Source organism: Diadema setosum, chromosome 5 (genome assembly GCF_964275005.1).
Source record: "Diadema setosum chromosome 5, eeDiaSeto1, whole genome shotgun sequence".
In the NCBI taxonomy this organism is placed as follows: Eukaryota; Metazoa; Echinodermata; class Echinoidea; order Diadematoida; family Diadematidae; genus Diadema; species Diadema setosum.
Window position 1 is genome coordinate 28,520,622 of NC_092689.1, and position 17,644 is coordinate 28,538,265.

At 37.4% G+C, this 17,644-nt stretch overlaps 1 protein-coding gene across 1 annotated transcript in view; it reads right to left on the reverse strand.

Moving 5' to 3' along the window:
• The window catches only part of LOC140229250 (excitatory amino acid transporter-like), a 142,577-nt gene that overhangs the window by 90,018 nt on the left and 34,915 nt on the right, over window positions 1-17,644 (reverse strand). Inside the window, exon 2 of the mRNA XM_072309526.1 lies at window positions 3,333-3,374. The gene's annotated coding sequence lies outside the window, so the exon portion shown is untranslated. The remainder of the gene's footprint in view (window positions 1-3,332; window positions 3,375-17,644) is intronic.

Sequence of the window (17,644 nt, forward strand, 5' to 3'; positions counted from 1 at the left end):
ATACAGCCTAAACCTTAAAATTGTACACCATTTACAGATGAAGAGTTTGTTTGCAAAAACCGATAAGTCCATATTTGCCAAATGGAGATATTTGCGATTAAAGTTCGAGAAAAATAAAGAGAATAATAAGAAAATTTTTGCTTCTTTTGACCATAACTTAAAAAATATCCCTTTATATGTGGTGACCAATATATCATTTTAAAGGTATTATTTTGTACTTTTTGACAGAGATTGTGCTTCAAAATCTTCAAAAATGGACTTATCGGTTTTTGCAAACAAACCCTTCAGATAGTTCTGAATACATGATATAAAAAAGACACAGATTTTTGTTGTTCTAGAAATCAAAACGTTTCACCATTTATCCTTTTTTTTTTTTATCTCTTCTGCTACTGGATAAAGTACAGTTATGCACAGGCATGTAAATGTCATCATATCAAAGTTGATAAGAATAGCTGTATTTTATGATCTAGCTTTTTTCGGAGACTTTTATAGAAGTCCTGGCAAAGTTTTGAGTTCACTTGAGTTCAGAATCACAACATACATGAGGTATTTTTGATAATAAGCTTCATTACCAACTGAATGGTTTCTCAAGGTGTTTGCCTTTTTCTACATGACTCTGCCATAATATGCTCAAATATATCCAATTATATTTTCTACATCCTACATAGTATCAGGCAGTAATTTTTCATCATAAGGTTACTGGCATGAATGTTAGATTTACTGAACAGTAAAAGTAAATGTCTTTGCTTTAGGAATATTATTTTTTTAATGGTAATCTTGAAAGAATGAAATGTTGCAGTCTATGTGAAATTAGATGTGCCAGTCAACTTTTTGACCTGACAATCAATTTTGATTCAACACCTATTGTCACTTAAAGGGAATCACAGGTGCTAGAGGCAACACATTACAACAGCAGATGAGGGGGGAGGGGGGAGGGGGAGGAGTTGCAATATCTGCAATTTATCTTAACATTCCACAAATGCTATATAATTTTCCAGGCTTGATGTGCACTAGTATTGTTAAATAGCTGATAATACCATCACATTCACTAATGAGGAGCAAGAAAGAACACAACATAAATTTCAAAACAGCATCACCTATCAAACAGCCAATTATACTTCCCTCTTTGCACCACAGTCCAAGCTAATAAATAACAGGTTACCAACAAAGAATGTTCCTGGACCATTCCTAGTAAAACTCTCCAACAGGATGTTGCTATACAATCAAGAATACCTGCAATCCAGCTGAAGTGATGTTCAGTGGTTGACTTCTCAGGCTCAGATTCATTCTGGAATATCAATACCCTGGCAATGCTGGCTCCCTCACATTTGCTTACCCACAATCCTGGTGTTAGGTGTGCTTTTCTCATTCCATAGGAGAGAATTGAGTTAAGGCTAATTGAATGCATTACCTCTGCACTTTCACACTTCTACGACCAGGGGCAAAGCAACATCTGCATTTGTACATCCTGAATATATCTTTTAAAATGTGAGCACACCACTGGAAAGAAAGCCAATGCTGACTGACTGAGTTCATGAGTTAATTTATGTCAGAGAAAGGTACAAAGTACTTACATTCTTGACTTCACACCCACTTCACACCTACTTCTAAATAAACCTGGGATGATATGTATGACATTTGTAAACTTGTATCCTCATTCAGCTTTTGGTGGAAAAACATCATCACTACTATTTCAAATACATTATGCATGTATGGGTCAGCTACATTCCATACAGCATTTTGTTCTGCAATGCGATATAACTTAGTCCTAGACCTAGTTTATTTTGATTTTCTGACTTATGGTTGATCTCAACTTTTGTGCAACAGGACCCTGGGCCCTGTTGCACAAAAAGATGGCATAAGTCAGAAAATCACACTTGACTCAGACATCAGCCAATCAGAATTGAGTTCTCTGACCTAGGTTTGATGTCAAAACTTTTACTCAACAGGGCCCTGCTGACATACCCTTCCAGACCGTGTTATCCACACCAGTTTGTCACATTTTGTTACATACAAAGGCTGCGTTACAGGTTTATTCAAGCAACCTACCATTCATAAATCTGTGGGCATTATCTCAGACCCCATTTACACCAAAGAACTTGCGATCCCGAGGCCAGCCTCAGTACAGCAGTTATTTGGTGTAAAGGCATGTGGGCCCAATTGCAGTACCAATTGCAGGGCTGGCCCGAGACCACCACCAGAAGGTAGTCTTTGGCCTGCCTTGGGTCAGCCTGAGGCCTGCCTTTTGTTGATGTAAACGCAAGTAGACCCAAATGTGTGGCCAAACCCACTTGGCTGTACTGTTACAGTAGAGATCGGTGGGACAAAAAAAAAAAAAAAAAAAAAAAAAGTAGAGCACCACTACAACGAAACCCCCCCCCCCCAAAAAAAAAAAAACCAACAACATGTGAATGGAAACTTCACTCCCCAGGTGCGACTCGACGAGGCAGTGTAAATGTACAAAAATGTGGTGCCAAATACCGCAATGTAGGCATGCAGGCCTGTGTAAAGGCCTTGGCATGCTGAGCACGGTGACAGCAAGATTTTTGCTAAGGTGTATCAAAAGGAACCATATCTGGTTCTGTTTAAAGAAAAAAAAAAATTAATGATAATTCCATACAGAAACACCCAAATTTTATTCTTATGTCATAATCAAGAGCAATAAAATCTCCAGTTGAAGATTGATTTTGGAACAAAATTATTCACTGGGAAGTGACATTTCAACAGAACCAGACATGGTTTGATATAGCAAAAAAAAAAAAACAAAACAAAACAAAAAAAATAACAGACGGTTGCTGCTACCATGTGCTCAGTGTGCCAAGGCCATAAATGGGGTTTCAGTCATCCCCTGCCACATACTCAGTACCCATCTCAACCTAATCCTGCTTGAAGCATTTGTTGGTACCTTATCCACTGGATGTTAGTGCAATTAAGTCCTCATACTTTTAATAGTCAATTCACAATAGACGTTTTGCATCTCACTGGTTGGTATCAAATAGTATCTTTCTGCCAACCCCTTCCAACATACCTGCATAACAATCCTGAGGAGCAGACACCTTGATAAACCCTTTCAAGGATCTGTTTTATCAACCTGCCTAGCAGTCAAGTTGGTGATCTGATACTGACATAAAATATAATGTGAGAACAAAACAAAGGTAGAATGTTCAATGATATGCCATTTGATAGAAAGTCCTTCGGGCAATGCAGATTAAAAAAAAAAAAATAGGAGGTAGTCAAAATTACAATATTGCATCTACCATATGCAGAGACACAAAAGGATAAGCTTTCACCATACCTGCAACTATTTTAGTGTTTAAATGTGAGCCACATACCTGTGTAGATCCTAAATGGTCTCTTCCCAGTCCTGCACAAACCTGTAAGTTGTAAAAGAAGAAATAGATGTTTCCTGAAATAATGCAAAGTACTTGTGGTGAAATTTGTCATGGTAAAGAAGATAACAAAAAATAAATAAATTTAAAGAAAGCAGATAGTGGATGATACCTCTGGCTAATCACAGAGCAGGCACATTTTTCACACGGAGTACTGACATGTGCAAGCAAAATAACCGCTGCCTGTCTCCTCTGTTGATCTGTCTGTCTGTATTGTATGTCTGTCTCTTGTTTTGTTTTTTCACTCTCTCACCTGACATCGATATGTATAGTCAACTACAAGCAAAATAATGGCTGTTGATTCTACTACATCTGCATCTTCTCTTATTTCTTGCAGGTGACAAGGTCAATATCCACGTGACATATATGGATATGATGGAAGGAACAACTTGCACTCATCCTTTTGCTGTGTCTTTTCATACATAACCACAATGATACCTGTATTCACACTGGAATTACCTTGGTAAAAAATACCATGGTAATTTGTTGTCATCATTCTCGTCAGTGAATTACCACAGTAATAGATACCGCATACTGTATTTCAGTTAGTACTGTTCTCATTCACAAAATACCATGGTATTTCTGGGACTAAAGTGTACTTCTCCAAGGTAAGCACTGCACATACTTAACTCGCCTACGGGAAGAAGACAGGAAATGTGTCAAGTCACATGAGAAGTAACACTGCAGTGCTGTTGGTGGTACAGAGTGTATTTTGTGACATGATTCACACTCAAATCTTGCATGTGTATTTCACATGAAATTTCAATTTTCACCCTAGATACATTTACTTGTACCATGGTATTTTGTGAGGCATTTCATGGTGTATACTGTGTTCACATTTCGAAATACTGTCAGAAATACCGTAATATACCTCAGTGTGAATGGGCCTACATATATAATGTTAAGAGGTCAACTCCTACTAATTGTGGCGGTGTCACAGTCCAGCAGTTTGCTCGCTTGACTGGTAATAGGTTGGCCCTCTGTTTGAGTCCTGCCTGCAATACTGTAATTCCCTAAGCATGGATATCTATCCATACTGCTTTTGCTCCTAAATGTATGCGAATGAATACCTGCCAGGGTACAAAGGCCCTGAGAAATATAATCTTCATTTTGCCACAAACAGCAAGAGGTGAATAGTCCCCAGAAACTGGTGCCAATGTTATATGTACAGTTCACCAATCAAAAAATGATGTAAGCTTTCACAAAGCTTTTAAATTGGAAAAGCTCTTTCTTCATCAGCACAACACTTTACGTAACTACTATCACAAGAGTCTGTGTTGAAAAACTCATGATTCCTGACAGAAGACATTGTATTAAGTACACAGTTACAGCTGGACAGCAAATGCACGGACATCTTCAAGTAAGCTTTAAAGTACTAAAAAAAAAAATAACCAAGGCCCAAAACAATATTTCATTTCATTAGAAATATCAAACAAATTGATGGTGGCTTAACATCAATGCTTGCACCATTTTAGTGACCCAACAACCAGAGTTATTTGAGGCCTGTCAAGCATGTAAGTATGATTGCAAATTGTGACTAATCTTTGAATTCAATCTAAATTAGTAGTCATTTAAGAAAATAGACTCAAGGTGTAACCATCAATTACACTGATAAGCTGTGAAAAAAAAGAAGAAGCTGGTTTTGTTGTGCTTCTATGGATGTATCTAGATTTCAGAGTAAGAAACCTGTAAATGAACTTCCCATGCCCAGAAGTATTGATACAGACATACTGTAGTCTTACAAATTACCTCCAGTGAGTACATGGTACTTTTAAATTGTGCCTGCTTTAAATGCTACACTTGACAGTTAACAATATTTTCACAGGCTCATCAATTATTACTAAATCCCCTACAAAGTATAAAATTAATCTACATAAAGTGAGTGATATTCATATTACACTTCCTTACATGCTGAAAAAGTAGTAAACATTGAATTCAGCTACTGTACAAAGTTTGGAGAATATAGTACCCATACTGTCCAACAATGACAGAGCAATGGCAGGGATAGGGGCTATTTGGCATCCTAATCACCTTTACTCCTGATGCATTCCACTCAGGGTGGCTAAACATTCCAACGGGACAAAATGTTTTATACATCTGCTCCAACACTGACTGATGGAAAGCAAGCCACGACAATCCTGTATTCATGTTTTATCAGACACGTTCAGCACTCATGCTGCTAAACCTTGACTGATGCTGAACAGGATGTGGTCACAACTAGCTGTTTAGCCTTACCCAACAAATGTTGTCATTTTGTGGAGTCAGTATGAGTTTCTCAATAAATAGTTGTGATATATGCTTATGAATTGTGTTTATCTGTCACATACAAAAAGCCAAGACTGGCCCAGGGGTACCTTTTAATGTTTACAATCACACATATGGTACCAAAGACTAAAGAAGGCACAATTTTCTTGCTTCATTAAACAGAGGAAACTACAGAAGGTTCTAGCTTAAGTACCCAGATTAATTTCTGGCCCACAGTCTGTCCATGTGGGAACAGGACTGCCTTGTTTTGAGTTTGTCATCTACAGTAGTTTGTCATCTACAGTTTAAAGGACAATGTCCTACCCAAGAACTATGTGACCTACTTTGGCATATTGATATTTGACTACCCTTGGGGGGGGGGGGGGGAGGAGGATAAAGAACTTTAAAGTTAGTTTACTTCAGAGGTACATTCACCAATAATTTTCTAGTGGAAAAGCTATTAACGAATGCACTGTTACCATCAAATCAGTGGAAAAAAAAATCATAAACAGCTGATGATTGGGTAAAAACAACATATATTAAATGACAATGTATGTATGTGACTTGGTAAATGTGTGTGTGTGTGTGTGTGTTTCCAAGCATGGAACTACAAGGTCCATGTTCCAAATAAGTTGAGAACCAAACTGCACCAAACTGAAGAGCATCAAATCAAACTAAAGAGTAACAAAAAAGTTGTTGAAAAGGGCTTATGGAGTCAATGGAGTAAAAAGACAAAAGACAACTATAAGAGTGTTATACATGCTTCCCATCCTAATACGGACTGCCTCCTAGAGTTCTTGCAGCCTATTACGTATTTTTCACATATTGTTGCATTCACCCTGTTTAACAACAGCCTAGGCTTCTTATTCACACTGTGACTGCCCTGTCCATTTTTTTTTAACAGTTTAACATTATGGCTTGACATCCATGGCAATCATGGCCCATGATGTCTCCCCAGGTTGCCTCACGTCCACCCCATTTTGTCCATGTGCAGTGGCCTGAAACGTGACTGCCATGGCCATCGCAAACATGGTATTAACGAAGCACAAGCGATTTTTTTAAAAAAAAGTTTATCCTCTGGCTTGTTTTGAAACTCTATATTTCAAGAGTTTGCCCCCAAACTAATGTAGTGATATACCCCGTCATGCAACCTTGATGAAGAAGCAAATGAAATAAGCTTCAGAAATATTTAAGTTTTCATCTTGGGTTTGGTAAAGATAAAAACAAACTAGAAGTCTAAGAATTAGCTTGATTGAGACTGACAGGGACATAATAATGGATCACTTTAACTGTATTTCTAAATGCTAAATTTTTAAAGTACAGCTAACAAAATTTATAGATGTTGGACACCTTTAACCCCACATCTTTAAAAAGATTTTTTCCTCATCTGAAAGCAAATTGAATTGTGAAACTTTGCCATTCACCAAGCTTGCAGAAATAATATACCTCCATGAATACAAGATCTTTAACTGACTTTGAATTGTGGACATACCATTTTTCTGCAACTTTGATTTTCATATTAAATCAAAAAGCCCCATGGACTCCATCATATCAAGTTTGGTCAAAAGCAGAATGATGGTTTTTGAGATATCACATAAGAAAATAATGTTTAAATTCAATGTCTCAACAGCAACCTTGATGCAGAAACAAATGAAATGAAATAAGGCTCACAAATGTCACTCTTGATCTTGGTTTTAAGGTAAAAAACTAGACGTGTAAGAATTGACTTTCAATGAGACTCACAGGGACATGATAACAGATCACTTTTGTACCACTGCTGCTTATTGCCATGTCCAACCGCAAGCTACCTTGCCAGCAAGCCATAACCAGGCATGCATGGTCTGTTATCCAGTGTTGAGCTATGGTCACAAGGTCAACGAAAATCCCACTCTGCGCTTCTTACTTATTGATCCCTGTTCCTCGGCTGAAACCGATGAATTATTAAATCAGTGCAAGTGAGAAGAAAGTGATTTCTTTCCTGCCTGTCTTCTTCTTTTCTGTCCTTTAAACATTTTGCCCCCCTTAAGCTGAAGCCAAGCCACACTGGAAATGGGTCTCCATGCCTTCCTATACCTCTCCAGGGACAGGGAAAGGAGTATTTCCTTACTCTCGCCTCTTTACAGGGCTGACTTCTTCTCAGAGACTTTGGTGGGGATGTCTATGGATAAAGCCTGGGTAATCAATAATGTTTGAGGTGACAGTCACTCTGCGACTTTTGTTTCCCTCTACACGCCTCCTTTCTACCAATGCTTTGCGATAAACCGTGTGATACAGTCCTCATCAAGTAAGTTATTTTTTTCTCCAATTTCATCATAATTTTTTTCAACTTTCACTTCTACTCCAAAACCTCATTTGAAAGACAAAGTCAAAATTCCTTTACTTCTTTTTTCTAAAATCAACCCAAAGAAAACTTTGGCTTCAGGGAACATATCCTTCAATGCACTCTCAAAATCAGACAATCCATTTTTCTACATAATATGATAATTTCAAGAGCTCATTAATACTAGTCAACCCTCAGTCAAGTCACTGTCCAATTAGAAAACAATTACAGTATGCTGGAAATATAATCAGCATGCATCAAAGGAAATTGGACACCTTTCAATGAAAATGTCTAATCCAAAGCAACTGCTACTCATTAGACAAAAATATGAATTTTACTCCTATATGACTCCAATATGTAGTAATTCCTCACTTGAGATCACATTTGACAGATCCAGTTGCTGTATGTTTATTCTAAATAAAGGGGAGGGGGGACCTGAGAGGCAAGCAAATGGACAGGTACATCAGGGTGGCATGAAGATACCTTAAAATTATTCATGGGTATTAAAAAAATAAAAATGCATCTTGAACGAGCAAGAAGTATCATAGACTATCATTACTGGTCAAGTCTACTTTAAATATATGAAATACATGTTTGGATACGTTTAAACCACCCTAACCTTGCTGTTTAACACAAAACACAAACAAGAATGACAACTCAACTGCCCATGACTTCCAGGTGGACAGATTGCTGCAGCACACTTCCACCATGGTGAATATTGCACTCCACCCTCGAGATTTGATCATAAAAATTCATGGTCCTCATTGGAGTAGACAGTAGGTCCATTACACGGCATCACTCAGTAATATTTTGTCCCATTTAAACTCTGCAGTGGTTCCATTACAACTTTAAAGCCTGTATTTCGTCTGCTAGCATGCTGTTTGCTTGCCAATATGCTTGTTGAACTTCTGTTAAGAATGCCAGATTAGAACATTTTCCACAACTGCTTTATTACAGTGTTTTTATCCTCTAACTGTTATCTCCCATCTTTATTGCCAGGCCTGCAATTAAAGTTTGAAATATTTCATAATTGCGGGGCATTATACCAAATGCTTGATATCTGAAGCCCCTGGCTAAAACAGTCAACTTTCCCACACACGTCAGATATCAAGGACATTGCTTTTATTAAAGTCAGTGATTGCTTGATATGAATAGTGCTCTTGCTAAAATGTTTATGATTACACTCTCATGACATTTTTCACTATTTCAATATACTTTTCATCATGAGTTCAAATGATATGTCGAATTGACTGGACAATACAGAATATCTTAAATCCTAAGTGCATATGTGTCATTTCATTTTCATTTTATTCCTAACAAAGAAGCATATTTCATGTCAATTAACTATCCATTACAAAAAGTGCGGTGACATCCTCCATAGGAAACGAGCATTTTTAAATGCATCGCGAAGAGCGCACAATCAGGTATAGGACATTTACACGGACTCTCGACTTTACGAACTCATACCTCCAAGAATATGTCTTTTCGCTTAAATGCACCTGGTTTTTATGAAAATTTAGATTTCAAGCTTGTTCTACATACCTCATTTATAGAGTTTTGTGAAAATTTTACATCGGTACCTTTCGAGTTGAAAATTAGGTGTCATTTCTCACTCAAACGCAATCAGCTCAACAACAACAAGCAATTTTACATTGACCGCGCGGTGTGCCAACTGTGAGCCTGAAGGCCATTTTGGGAGGGATATTTTACTGCCATACCTGTTGTATTTGTACAATGCACCTGCCTAGTAAGTTGCAGCAAATACTCACGTGTATTCATACTGAGTTTGGAGGAATTTCGTGAAACTTCACCATCGGTACCTTTTCAATATTCATAAACCATGTCAGTTTAGCCCCGAGTGAATAACCCACCAATATGTTCATACACTAAAGCAATTGCGTGCTTCTCACTTGAATATGCTACGCTGATTGGCTAAATGTCATTGGCCTTACGAGGTCGCATCGGGTCAACGCGTGATCGTGACTTAGTGCGTATGCAAATTCGTGACGTGACAATAGGTGCGCGCGTCTTTATTACTATTTAGATTTCATTAATACATTAGCTCAATGTAGCATTTGCGGCGCATGATTGCATCATGAATATGTATTATTCTTTTAACACTCAACGCACTGTGATCTACGTCATAGGAGGTATGACGGATCTACGTCATAGCTCATTATCCGTTTGTCACCGTTCGCGTGTAGACTTTTTGTAATGCAAATGCTTTATACAATTACAGCAATGGATTGACAGCCCTCGGGCAATAATTAAAACACCTATCATGCTACCTTTTCAGTGTGATTCATGGATGAAGACTGAAACTTTGGCAAAATATGTCTATACTATTCAGACCACAATAATATTGTCCATTCAAGTCTTATAGAATATATGGCTTGGACAGAGCCTCATTAAACATATCAAACAAAATTTTCTCATAATATAAACTGTTCGGTACATGATCATTTTACTAATCATGCAAATAATCTTACAGCTGTTTATGTCATAGTCATTCTATAAAAAATCTTGGTCTATGTTTGTAAAAAGAGTGAATATAAAACTCCAGTAATGATAAATTTGCTATCAAAGGAGGCCTTGATATTAACATGAACTACTGCTATTGCACTGTCTCCTCTGTGAAATACGTACTGTATTTTTTCCAACCCTTACCCTTATACAAACATTCGAGAGACCCCACTGTCAGACTGTTACCTCAAGTCTCCTCCCCATTATGTTATAAAATGTAATGATTGGAATCAGGCTGACTTTCCTCTCACATTAAAATGAAAATTACATGCACTGAAACATTATCATGCTTTTCCAAAATTTAGCATTTATTTTCTCCAGACTGCCAATTCCCTACACAGTCTCTTCTCTCATCTTTAATACAAACATTCATACATCTAGATTGCTTGAGATTTGTTTGACCCATTTCATACCACAGTATGTACTAGTATAATGACATAGGCAGTTTGCTTGTCATGTTGTATCAATACCTAGCTTTGCAAGAGAGTATCAACAGTGGTGAACATATGTTACTTGGACTTTCGACTTTTGGTCAGTCCACGTAATCATTCCGTATAAGCTGTTATTTTCGCGAATTTCGCAAATCACAGTTGGATCGGGAATTTATCAACACACGAAAATGTAGCAATGCACTAGGGTATGTGCAATTAGGATAGTGTCGGTGTCAATTCGCGAAAACAACATCCAGTAAAAAATGTCTGTGAGCTCCTCATTCGTGAAAATATCTGTATGTTAAAATAACAGCTTATACAGTAGTACGTTCACCACTACAGTGTAAATCTTGAAATGGTATAAAACACAGTGTTCAATAGAATTTATGGGCTGTCATTATCTTTTCTAATCAATAGCAGGCAATTCAGTTGAAAAACAACAAATTTTCAATGAACATCTATCATTTGACCATCATATGTTAGTACGCAGATGACACTCCAGCGTCATATACATTTGCCCAAATTTTTCATTTGGAGCATAAATTCCAGTAGGTTCGCAGAAGTTTTGTGCCATGAAAAAGGCCATCAGGCCAAATTCCGAAAGTTTGATGCCACAAATGTTTGAGGTTTTACAGTTTAATAAACCTGAAATTGATTTTTTTTTGTGTGTGGCAATTTTCAGTCTTTGATGAAAGAAAGAAGAAAGACAGCAATTCTTTGCAAGCACAACAGCTAACATATCATGTTATCCTAAGCTTTCCTTGCCCCAGGTACTAGTTGCTGTGATATAATGAAGAAATTGGTAAACACCACAAAGGAATGGTCTCATAAAATTGTAGCCTGCCCGACACCCTTGTGTAGCTCTGTGACAGAAGATAAGTTGCACTCAAAGTCTTCTTTCCCAACATACTGGCGTCCATCTTTATTATCATAATGAATATAGTTTTGACTCATGCAAAATGCACGCACGGAATGATTGGAATAAATCCGTCAAACGTTTCCGTCCACGGGAAATAGTAAGAAAAAAAAAACGGAGCAGCAAGAAGCCAGAGACAATGAAGAATAACAGTGGCATTTAGAGGTGGTAGAATTTCTCCCTGAAGACTGAACTCTACATGCATGAAAAATCATGGAATTTGGCACAGGCACACCACCCATGTTCATGGGAGGAGGACATTGGTATGCATCAGCATGATTTCTGTATGGATTTGAGGTCCAAGAAGCTTTGATGTGTGAATTCTCAAGCCCAGTGTGATACTCTCTCTACTGCACTGACTTGAGATATGTCTCCTAGCATTCCGACTTTCTGCCTCTAACAATCTTTGGCTATACTTTTCTCCTCTGCCCTTCTACCTTAACTCTTTCCATGTTAACACTGTAGCTGATATGTAGCATAACTAGCCGAAATGTCAATTCTGCATCACCTATGTCATGCAGGTCAAGGAAGCAACAGTGAGACCAATAATGAACAAGTAAAAATCTTTTTCCAAGCTATGAAATGTGGGAAACAATAAAACATTAAATGACACATGATCATCTACACCCCTCATTTAAAGTATGTACAGTGTAGTAGCCTACATTTATACATTTGGATGAAAGTTACATGAGCTCTATAGACAAGACCACTTGATTGGTAAGATTATTAGTCTGATAGCAATACAGTGAACATGCAATAAAATGTATTAATGGTTCATTCAAAAGTGGAAGTCACATTGCTTGCCTTTAATGGCCTAACAAGAAGACATGTACACATTTTGATGCATTGTAATGAGGTGATGGACTGAACTTTGTGGTATCATTCTTTTAAAGCCTATCAACTAGATATATTCATGCATTATCTGCTTAAAAGGGCATTTTACCGGTTTTTTATTTTTTTATTTATATATGTTGTTCTTTTATTTCTAAAAGACCCAGCGGTGCAAACAGAATCAATATTTCATAACGATTAAGTCCGTAATTTAATGTTAAAAATGGAACTTTTTAGGTGAGAATTATGCTAATGAGCTGACGAGCCCGGATGTTATGATGTCACAGGTGCTCTCACTATTACTGGTTACAAGTGCTCGCATACGCGTGCGTTAATTCGTATCGAGTAGCAGACGACGCTAAGGCCTAATTTAGCTAGCAGGCGGCGCTTGTGTACTGTTCTATCCATGTAGATATCTCAAATTTCACTAAACCAAATCGCACCAAAATTACAGGATATACTTCATAGCATATTTCAAAGTATTCTCTTATATTTGAACGAAATCAGTAATCGAGAAGTATCAATATTGACGTCGACTTTCAAGTCGTCACTCAAAAAAAAACTCACTCTTCGCGAGAGATCTTGGCGAACGCAAGATGCACAATCTAGAACTGAAGTTAGCCGACTAGTACTGTGCGAACGGGGAATTTACGTGAGAACTAAACTCAAAAGTGTAATGATTTTTGCGACTTGTGTGATATAGGAACTACATTTTTCATTCAACTTACCACAAATAATTTGTAAATTCATTTATTGCCCCCGATTACTTGAAAGATTTGTCTCATGATATTAAATAGCTAACTTCAGTCTGTGCGTGCGCAGCAGGTAGGTAGGGCCTGGCCGCAATCACTCGTGTTAGTTGTAGAGCAGATTATTTTTAGCGACGCCGACAGGAAAGTCAACATCTACACTTACGCTTCCCGACATGTGATTTGTTTCCAATTAACGTGAGCTGTTGGATATGAATCATAAAGTATTTCCTGTGAGTTTGGTGCCATTTGGCAAGGTGAATTTTGAGATATCTACATGGATACGGAAGTATGCTAGCACTATACCTACACCAGCGCTGGGATCGCGAAGCGGCGACACTGTGTTAAAATCTACGTGGTCACGCCACTCTTCCGAGATATGGGTCCTAGTACGTAGGCCTACTGAAACAAACTGTTAGATCTAACATTAGTCCTTGGTGTAAATAACACCACTATGAGATTTATCTCGACTGCAAAACATTGGAAATCCATAAAGCAGATACCTTACCTGAAAAATCCAGCACAGGAACAACAGTGCCTGCAGGACAAGGGTCCAGATCTAGATCTGGAGTCTGGACTTTCGTCTGGACTTTCTTCGAGTTCTGGCAGCAGGGGTATGTAACGTTACGCTGTGCCTTATTAGCACTGTGCACATAGGGCCTACAGCTGCAATGTCGACGGTGAGTGAGTGTAGGGCCTACTCATCAAAACTTGGACTGCCACGTAGAACCTACTGATCCTTGACTGCTCAGTAGTCCTAGTCCTAGTTCTAGTATTTCAGAGTCCATGTGTACTGGGTACCGTTTTCATCTCACTAAGTGTAAATTGTGCGTGCCGTTGAAGAGAGTCTATCTACATTTGGATTTAGATTCACTCAGCCCTCATCTACGTTCTTAGATAGTTTGAACTGGCGAATCATCACTCGATCATGATCATCAATGCGTAACGTTACTGTTCGGATAACGATGCCAATTTCATAAAGATTAATAGATACTGTTTAACATGTTTATTATAGCTCCATATTGCAATTATACTAAATAACAGCTTTTGCAGTACTTCGTGTTACATTTCATCAGTAAATTGGCATTATGTAGTTCGTCTTGCTAATGTCGGAGTTCTGCACCAAGAGCGCCTGTGACGTAGGCCAAATTGTGTGGATTGTTCCATGGCTTGCTCGTTTTCATTTTTTTCAAAAAATCATTACAGGCTTATCCTGGGTTTTACAATCCTCTCTTTCCAGTAGTAGCATACCTGCCAACATTTCAAGATGAAATATCTCACTCATGGATTGCAAAAATCTTATTTTCTATGCAAACTGAAGTTAAAAATCTTACTTTTGGTCAAATCTTCAGAAAATACACATGAAAGGTATATCTAAATATTTTTTAAAAATCTGATTTCTCTGACAGAAAATCTGATTTTGCTATTTTTAACGTAAAAAATCTTACTGAATCTGATAAAATCTTACTAGTTGGCAAGTATGTAGTAGGCATCAAAAAATGTAGATTAGAATTATCAGACAATTAGAAAATGTCAGTACAGTTTTCTTTTAAGGGGACTGTGCAAAAATCTCCATGACAAAAACTTCTGATTTTGAACACATATTCTTCATAGGCCCTACAAATTGGCTGATAACTGAAGGGGGACTTTGTAAACTGACAAATATTCACAGACATGTCGTATAAGTTGTTATTAGTACATGATAATTGTAATTCATTTATTTGTTCCTCTCAAACTGAGGATTATGTAACTGCAACCTATATTGTTGCAGAAAATTGTGTGCCTTACTAGGCTATGAACTTGCTTGTTAGTTTATTTGTTATTTTCTTCACTGTTCTTGTGTTTTGTACATGTTTTTCTGCTTAAAGCTCCATAAGCAACAAAAGATGGACCTGTGAGCTATACAAATAGCCACTATTACTATTATTACTATTGAATACAAAAAGTTATCAATTAAACAATTCATGATGTTAGTTAACATTTCAGGTGCTGAGCCACTACAGTACACTATACATTAACCCTTTTGTACAACAAAATAATTAATTTCTCTCCGACTGATCAACTTTTGTACACTTTAGAGGTAAAGAACAGTATAATCTAATAACATTTTATAGCCACAAGGAATATACAATTTGAGCAAAGTCTTGAGTTCAAAAACAAGTTGGACAAATGTCAAATGTTCTAACACAAACATGGTTGTGCTGTATTCCTTTTACAAATCAGTATCTAATGTGAAAATAAACTAGCTTTGCACAATGCTTTAGAAGAAAAGGCTACTACCTTTAAGGCTTGACCAAAACCTGTGTTCCATGATCTCTGCCACCCTCTGGCTACCCCACACCTTATCAGTTCCCAGCCGTGTTTGCCCTAGAAACATTATCTCCATCTCTAAGATGACTACCCTCCCCGTCAATCGATTTTGTTCCGACTGACTTGGCTGACTTGGCATCCTTCTTTTTTTCTGCTTCCCCTTTCTTTCTCCCTTCCTCCTTTCCCCCTTCTCTGTAACTGCCATTACAACCACAGCTCTGGGCACATGGAATATCTACAGCATGGTTGTGTCTCAACCCCGAGCTGAGAGACAGTGTGAAAGTTACTAGTACTTACAGGCTTACTTGTCTCACTTCTCTAGCCTTGCATGAAGAAAACAAAAATACACACTAATGTGCACTGTGAGGTATACACTTTCAGAATAGATCAGGGGTAAAATTAGGGTGATTGGATAAGAAGAGATGGATAATGAGGATAATTAAAGTATATCACTTTATTGTTCACATAAGAGACATAGCATTCACTGGCAGCACAGCAGCAATGAAATTGAACCACTAATCCCAGTACAATTCAAGTTTATTCAAAAGTAGTTTTGGGTAAAAAAAGAAGAGAAAAGAGCATTATACCTGCAAACACACACACACACACTCTCTCTCTCTCTCTCTCTATCTATCTCTTAAGTTTCGATGAAAGTTTTGATCATGGTTCAATATAAGACCAGATTATCTCATTAAGTTGATTTAAAAATCTTATCATAATATGCATATTACAATATCTAATAAGCACATCATCATAAGATATGAACTCATTATGCAGCTTTCATACATATATCTGATACATGCAGCTCAATATTTTGAGAGTATGTATTCCAAACATATAGATGTAAAATTGAATCATGCAAGAAAGACAAATTTGCAAGACTTCTGTCAATGTCAAATGGCTTGGAAGCAAAGTAAGTTTTCCATTAATTATTACTGATTTTCATGAACATTCTCCACAAAACAATCACACTCTACACACAATATATGTTAATATACACATACTTTTTCCCACTTATCTTTATTTCTGATTTCTATATACAAATGAAAATTATGCAATCACTATGAATGTGTTAACAGAATGAATTGCATAATTATGCAAAATGATCTCTTTCTTTTAAGTACAAATCAACTATTTACAAAAGAAACAACTGAAAATGTTTTGCATGTTTGATACTAAATTATTGTGATTATACTTTGATGTATATAATCAAACAAAGGAAGAATGACTTAACAGAATCTTTAATATAATAAACAAAGCAATAGACACCCTCCCTCATATGCATACACAAAGATACGTAAACACAAATATATACGGAAATACACAAATACATACATCCCGCAAGCTAGTGTTATTTTGAACCATGGTGTTGGGCAACTGACGCATAAATAAATGACTTTAAGTACAACAGAACAAAGTACTTGACATTTATGAAGATTTCTAAACCAGATCATATCATATTTTCTGGGAGCAAATCTGCCTTTTCTTACTCTGCTCCTTCCTGTACATATAACCTCAAGACATTCCATCTTAACCTTAGGACCCGGACCCCCCCCCCCCCCACCTTGCCCCACAGACAAAAAATATACAGACATACACACTCACAGAAGTGACAAGGAAGAGAATAGAAAATCCATCAGGGAGTACACAGGACAAGCCAAGCAAAGCTTCAAGTGCTGGTGTGCTAGGGCATTCTAAAGAGCTTCCCCCAGCATGAAACCACCCAGAGGATACAGGCGTGTCACGGCATGCTTGCAATGAAAAATCGGACACCACCGAATTCCGGGCCAGCCCATAAACGGTCGTTAGCACTAGATACCAATTACTAGGCTTTGGGCTCTGTCAAGCCAATACCCCTAATGCATTTAACCAAACACACAATGCAAATATACCCACACGCTAACAGAAAATGCATACACATAAGCACGTCA